The sequence below is a fragment of the Corticium candelabrum genome, chromosome 8, assembly GCF_963422355.1.
Source record: "Corticium candelabrum chromosome 8, ooCorCand1.1, whole genome shotgun sequence".
Classification (NCBI taxonomy): Eukaryota; Metazoa; Porifera; class Homoscleromorpha; order Homosclerophorida; family Plakinidae; genus Corticium; species Corticium candelabrum.
In genome coordinates, this window is record NC_085092.1 from 1,915,001 (window position 1) to 1,921,328 (window position 6,328).

Sequence of the window (6,328 nt, forward strand, 5' to 3'; positions counted from 1 at the left end):
TATGAGATAGTTAATTAAGTTCTATTTGTGCAGGTAGGTTCGCTACTCCTGGTTATCAGCGGTTGGCAATTCCAAGGCCTCCTGTACCAATGGTATTTGACTGATTAACTAATTCAATTTGAGTTGTTTGATGTGAGGTATGGTGTTTTGTGGTATCTGTGCTTAGCAAGGCCATCGTTGGCCAACTCAGCAACAATTTGGGGGCCCTAAACCTGGCCATTACCCGGTGCCTGCTCCTCGAATGGTAAGAAATAAAACATTTATTACTGCTGCTGCTTAGTATGCTTTGGGTATGAATTGTGTTTGTTTTAAGGAATTGAGATACTATACAATATGTAACACATATATTATTCATGCATTTAGTCGATTCCAATGGATATTATTTTTGTATTTCATTGCACTCATGTTCTGTTTGGTAGCTAAATATAGTTCATCCTAGGGTAACTTGACAGATGAGAATGGTAATTAGAAGGCATCCTATATTGCCATTGGTGACCAATGACTAGAAGGCATTTCAAGATTGCTTCTTTTGTGATCCATGGTGGCAATGTATGTCTTTAGACAGTAACTGCTGTCTCTTGTTGCTATACTAGATAGATGGCTGCAGATGACTTGGCAAGCATAGGTTTTCATGCACTTCTACAGGATAGGCCACATTCATTTTGTAACAGGTTGGCAACTTGACAAACTGTAACACTGTGTGAGTGCTGTTTATGCTCCTTAAAAGATAACACCAATTAACAGGCTGGCCTAAATAACATAAATTATCTTTGACAACAGCTAAACTTGCAATCACATCTCATTTCTAGAATTTTTAATTTACTATGTATCAGCAGTTGATATGCAATGCAGCAACTGGACATTTAATCAGACATAAGAGATGACACATTTCAGTTATTAGATTGGCCCTGTATAAAAAAAACAGAAGATTTTAGATGTGACATTAATAGTTGTATCAGAGCCTTTTAGAAATATATGTTTTCTACATTTAATTACTTTATAGATCAGTATTTGTATATTAAGTGTTGACACAAATAGTTGTCTCTACCATGTGGAATTAGGCTATTAGGAAAGTTTACCTAGAACTATTACTGATCATAGGATTCCATGGTGGTAATCTTAGTAAATTATTGGAATTTAGGATTTTGGTCTTACTGTTTTGTTGAGCACTAGTAGGAGCCTTTGTTTGCTTTGTGTTTATTGTATTTGATGTTGGTTGTAAATTCATGCCTGCTGGCGGTAAGTAACAAACAAAATTCCATTTTAAACAACTAGGACATTCTGCGACAAATTTTAAATTCTGCTGTTAGCAAAAAAATTTTATGAAGATTATGAAAATTAGGGCGATGTGCTAGCTGTTATGGGAGGTATGGTAGTCACAGTAATCTGAGCTTGATATCTTGGTAAAGAACTGTATAAGAGGAACTACATCTAAATGCTAATGCAAATCTACATGCTAATGCAAAGCTACATGCTAATGCAAAACTACATGATAGTGCAAACTACATGATAGTGCAAAACTACATGATAGTGGAAGAATGATTGTGTAACCAGCAGCAAGGAGGTTGCAATTGTTGAACTTGATGACAGACAGATTCTGGACTTGGCCCCCGGACTAAATAGCCAATCAGCATTCTAACTGACTAAACGTAAACACGCGCATTTCTATACATGGTTTTCTACATTTTATCAATGCTTATTGCAAGAAGCACAGACAAAATGAGAGTGAAGAAAAATAGCTAGGGACGAGGCTAGCATTGCATGCCTTGTAAATTTATCTCATTTATAATGGCATGCCATATACCTTGAGGTATAACGGCATTGTGGTACAAGTCATGTCATAACCGCATGCTGTTGAAAATGAGGGAATACAGAATGAGCAACTTGTTGATGCCTTTTGTGCAACTTTTTACTGTACGTCAAGTATAGAAGTATGATTACAGTGCACAAGTTGCTTAAATGAGCTATTCAACTGCTGAGAAATGTTGTAGTGCAGCCAGTTTTCCCCTCGGTTATTAGTTGACATTGAAGTCAATATGTGATTATGTCCCAACCTGCTTGCTAACCATCGTCCCGGTTTATAACCCAGACAGCCCGATTACTAAACGGATGTCTGGATTACTAACGAGATAGCTAAGAGTAAGACAGCAGACAACCAAGGCCAGCCACAAAAGGAGACGTTCTACGAGAGGAAACAAGAAGATAATTTGATCGAGGAAGCAACTGTAAGTGAAAAGAGACATCAAATTCTTGAGTCTTCCACTGCTTGGCTGAATGACTTGATAATTAATGCTGGGCAAAAGCTGATACATGTTAGTTTCCCTCTGTGGAATGGCTTTCAAAACACACTCTTGAGCAATAGGTACAGTTCTCTGTATCGGGCACAAAGTCCATTCGAATACATCACTCTCATGGAAATTACTGGGTAATTTCAGCAAGTGACGAGGCTGGTGAAGTAATCCTCTATGACAGTTTGTTTCTGGTTGACATATCACAGGATGTTCAAGCTCAACTTTCTTCAAATTTACGGAACAGAAAAGATATCCTTAAGGTTAAAGTAGCGTCTGTTCACAAACAGAAGGGTGGATGTGACTGTGGTTTGTTTGCTCTGGCATTTGCGGCTAGCGTAGCGTCTAGAATAGATCCAGCATATGTCCGATTCAGACAGTGAAATGAGGCAGCATCTATGCAATGTATTTTGAAGGGAACTATAACTTCATTTCCTCGTTTCATGCCTGGAGAAAGAGGTGCAGTTACTGTCAAAAGAGTGAGACCAGCCATTGTTGCAATCGCTATACACTGCATCTGCCGTCTACCAGAGGAATTTTCAAGTCCAACTGTTTCATGTTTGAAGTGTCAGAAGCTCTATCATTTGCGTTGCCTGAAGGCAGAAAAGTTGTGTTCAAGCACGTATCTGTGCGCCAGTTGTCGACATAGATAATGCATGCATGGTTGTTCAGTGACATTTTGTTGGTCGTTACATTTGACTTATTGTTACCGTCAAGGTGTATACTATTTCCTAAATTGGTTAAGAGAGTCATGTAGTAATCAGTTCTTCATCCGGATTGCAGAGACCGAACAACTAGTTACTTAACCGTACAAATGGTTAACTGGTTAGAAATTGGGATGTCCCGTTTAAAATCTGGACGTCCGGTTAATTAACTGGCCAAAAGGTTAACTGGTTAGGAATCGGGATGTCCCGTTTAAAATCTGGACATCCGGTTACTTAAACGGCGTCCAGTTCATTAACCGGACAGGTTATTAATCCGGATATAACAATTACACTCTAATGAAACATTTGATCTTTATTGTAAGTAAATTTGTCAGTCATGGAAGCTGGCACTGAAGAGCTATAAAGAATTTCTCGGTTTTCACAATTTGACTCCTTTGGATAAAAGTATGATTTTATTTGCTTGTTTATTTGGCCAAACATACTTGTTTCTGTCAAATAGATTATGACATTGGAATTTTTGAAATTTTTGATTTTTTGGGTTTTGAAATTACTGGTAGTATGTTTTTGCTATGGTTTGGTTTGATGCCTCTTAGGTAGATATGCATACTCCTCGTCCACCTCGACCTCCTGATGGGCCTCTTCTTCCATTTCAAAGATTCAGTCGAAAAGTAAGCAACTTTAGACAGAAGTTGTTGTGTTGTTGTGTTCAGTAATCATGTTGGCAGCTGAACCAATCAATTGCAATGTACATGTATGTGATTGTAATTACCTGAGGTTCGGATATCCGAGCTAGGGTATAGTAGTCATTAAGTTGATGACTATACAGATCTGAGCATTTTGCTTGCTACAGTATTGTTGGAAGCATCTAGGCTTTCTCTTGTTGGAGGGCCAGTGCAGTGCAATAATTATATTAAAGATGTGTTTTAGTTTAGTAAGAGTTTATGGTAGTCTGTATGTTACAAGTTGCTTGTTGTAGATATACTAACCATCTTGCTTTTAAAGTCAAACTCCGGAGATATGCACTAGGCTGCTGACTCTGCCTTGCTCACTAATGGGAAACCCATACTAACCAAGTTGGGTATTTAGGCACTATGTCAGAGCAAACTCGACTGATGTACGTTAATTAAGTACGTTTCATAACTTAAAAATTGATGGGGACGTTTCAAGAATTTAGTCCACGAAGTTGAGCAATTTTTGGTGTGATCAGATCACGTTCTCCTTACTGATGGAATTACGTTCCCGGAAATGGTCTCTCTGTTGTTTCTGTCGCTCCAAGCATGTTGGAAATCGTCATGCTACTTTCAGACCATCTAGAGACTGACCTTTTGTGCGATTTATTCCATCCGGCAACATTTGAGAATCTGTTTTGTGAGATTCTTTGGTGTTGAAGGCAATGGATGCTGTCGTCAATCGTGTTCTAACGTAGTCACTTTCACGAACGTCCTCGATCACTGGACCTCGCTATTTCGGTTGTGCACTACGCTGCACACTAGATGCTGTCGCGCTGTGCAGTTCTCCGGAGTGTACCTTTAATATAACATAACGTTGAATGTTGTAGAGGGTTGCTGTGCATTTCTGCCAGTTTGATGTGCTCTCTGTTAATTATGATTAATATAATACAGGCAGTCAAATGATACTGAAAAATGAAAGAGGGAATTATTATTCTTTGCATTTGGTATATTTGTGACATCTAATTTAGATTGTAAAATACTTTAATGAAATGCTACTTTTTAATGGAGTCCTCATAGAATTTCTCTCTAGTGTTAATGTCACAGTACTTGCATCTGCTCTCTTAATTTGTGATTTGCAGAGAACACTGGGTTGGTTTGAATTGTTGTTTTACATTCTGCTTATTGCTCTCAATATATAAACATAAGAGGCTTTGTCTTTGTTTTGGGTTGTATGTAAGTGTACAGTGCGGTGTTCACAGTTTACATGTTTATGTAGCAGCACAATGTACTTGCACAAATTTGCACGTGGACTTTTTTGCTGGCTATCACTGATGATGCCTGTTGACTTGTGGCATGTGAGCACACTTGGCCAACAATTGAAACAAATACATTCATCTTTGGTGACTGCTTTTTGCACTTTAGCAGTCACTGTCAATGTTGATTTTAACAATATTGCTTGTTTTCATTTCAGAACTTACTGTTGAGCTATTGAGTTTTTATCTAGCTTTATACTGTCAAAGTCAAAACCATACCATATTTCTTTGATTAAATGCCATGGCATTTATTTATTAGCTAAGGTTTCAACTGTGACGTTTAAATGAGGGCGGCGTTTAAACGAGGGCGGCATTCAAACGAGGGCAGCATTTAAACGAGGGCGGCGTTTATTTGTTAAGCACTTTCTGTTTGTGCTTTAAGAGTGTGTATGTACACGTACACGCTGTAGGTTTGACACTTTTTCAAGAGAACAACACACCATACTGGTATGCATTTCACACTTTGAGACATCATGCAGTGAAACAGGTGAAACAGTATCCGGGTAGTCTAAAGAAACGTTTCGTTTGCCTCTGAAAAAGTCATGTGATTGTTCCTTCAAACTTTGAGGTAGACTTATTGAAATTTATTAAAATGTGGCATTTATATTTTATCTGTACTCTCAGCTGCGTCGTAAATGAGGGCGGCATTTTAGGCGGCGTTTAATCGAAGAAATGCGGCACTGAGCAACAACAGACTTTGTTGACCATTTCTCTTTGACAGCAATGAGTTGCTTTTATTGGATACAACATGGAGGTGCATGTGACTGTATTTAGTTTTTTCCAAAATACAAGTATATGCATGACACATGTGTGACAACAGCAAAGTATATAGATACTTACTTAACAAGTATAAAAACATTTTGAGAAATGATGGCTATGTAGGGATGGGATGCGTATTTACTGATTCATGCTCATCTCCTACATTCTTACATCACAATCGAGTACTATGAGTGTCACTGTAACACGCGTCTAACAAGAAGCGGCAAGAATATAACACGATGCATCCTGTAGGGGTTTGGTGTGTTGTGAGAAGCCACAGTTTGATTTTTGTGTTACCATATAAGGGAATTTGGGTGAGGTTTAACTGAATGGCTGGGGGTAGGATATATATATATACGCCAATTGTGTAGAGTCGAGTTAGTGTGATGTTTGGGAGATTTTTGGTGAGTAAACATGTAAGGTGTGTGAGTGTTTCATTGACCCAGATCGTTGTTCGAAAGCCTGCCCACATACTGTGGCAAGGAAAAGCAAAAGGAACATGTGCTGAAAATGTTACAGTAATTCGAGAACTGAGACGAGGGTCACAAGTAGAAGAGTGTGGAAGGTGAGTGGGTAAATTTAAGTACATGAATGGAGCGATTAATTGAAATGGGAGAGAGAATGGGCCTGAG

The 6,328-nt window shown here is 38.4% G+C and overlaps 1 long non-coding RNA gene across 1 annotated transcript in view; it reads left to right on the plus strand.

The window, feature by feature from the left end:
- LOC134183851 (uncharacterized) overlaps window positions 1-3,621 on the plus strand; it is a 6,831-nt gene extending 3,210 nt beyond the window's left edge. The window contains exons 2-4 of the long non-coding RNA XR_009970601.1: window positions 34-92; window positions 167-244; window positions 3,547-3,621. This is a non-coding gene — a long non-coding RNA (uncharacterized LOC134183851). The remainder of the gene's footprint in view (window positions 1-33; window positions 93-166; window positions 245-3,546) is intronic.
- Window positions 3,622-6,328: the final 2,707 nt, after the last annotated feature.